A 1,080-nucleotide genomic window follows, 5' to 3' on the forward strand; every position below is an offset into this window, starting at 1 on the left:
ATATATATATATATATATATATATATATATATATATGTATATGTATGTTATGATGTGTATATGTATATTTATATATGTGTATGTATGTATAAAATAAAAATTAAAAAAGTAATAAATTTGAATACATAAATAAATAAAGCAAGTAAAGTCCATAAATCAATGTTTTTATTTGGCTAAATTATCATATTGTAATTTATTTGTTATAACTGTTGGGTTCTTTATAATTGTCTTCACTGTGTGTGTGGGGGGGGGGTTTATGTAAAGCTGTATATAATGTGACGAATAGAGAAAACTAACAATGTTGATGTGTGGATAGATCAGTTGATGGGACGGCTGGCGGCGAGTCTGCAGACGAGCCAAACGTTTGATCTACTGCAACCAGCGAGGAAAAGACGCTGCGGTCGCCCTGTGAGGATCACCAGCTGTCCGGGTCGTCGGCGCTGATCCTGGTTGCTGTTGGTTTCATGCAGAAGCTGGAGCTCTAGATGAAAACAGAAGCTGGACCTGAGGAGGAACATCTGCTTGGTTGGAACCAACATGGAGGAGCTGCATGCTGGCTTGGAAATATAACCACAACTTCATTGTTAGCTGTCAGATATACAGACGACACGCATTACTGTAGCAGATTTAGGTTTTTCTCAACTTTTATATATTGTTTTTATTATAAATGTTCTTTTATCTTGAGTTTATACCTCCTGGAGGAATTCAGAAGGTAGAGAAGTACTGTATGTTTCTTTGTGCCTCATTTTTGGTCAAAGGAAAACATTTATTTTACTAAATGCACAAAATTAAACCAGAAACTAAATAATAAACTTACAGAAGAAGACTGAAACTATGCAAAATGAAATCCTTGTCCTGTTTTATGTTCCATGCATTTATTTATTGGCGACGTTCCTGCAGGATGTTTCCAGCCTTTTCCTTCATGGAGTTGGAAGGTCGGTATTCAGGCTTTTCTTTATTTCAATACGGCGAAGCACCGAAGGACTCCAGTGACCCTCTGAGAACACTAACTGGTTGAACTGGTGTGAAATCATCTAAACAGGGTCAGAAATATGATTCCAGGAACCACTGTAGGAAACT

The sequence above is a fragment of the Cyprinodon variegatus genome, unplaced genomic scaffold, assembly GCF_000732505.1.
Source record: "Cyprinodon variegatus isolate N-32 unplaced genomic scaffold, C_variegatus-1.0 Scaffold960, whole genome shotgun sequence".
Classification (NCBI taxonomy): Eukaryota; Metazoa; Chordata; class Actinopteri; order Cyprinodontiformes; family Cyprinodontidae; genus Cyprinodon; species Cyprinodon variegatus.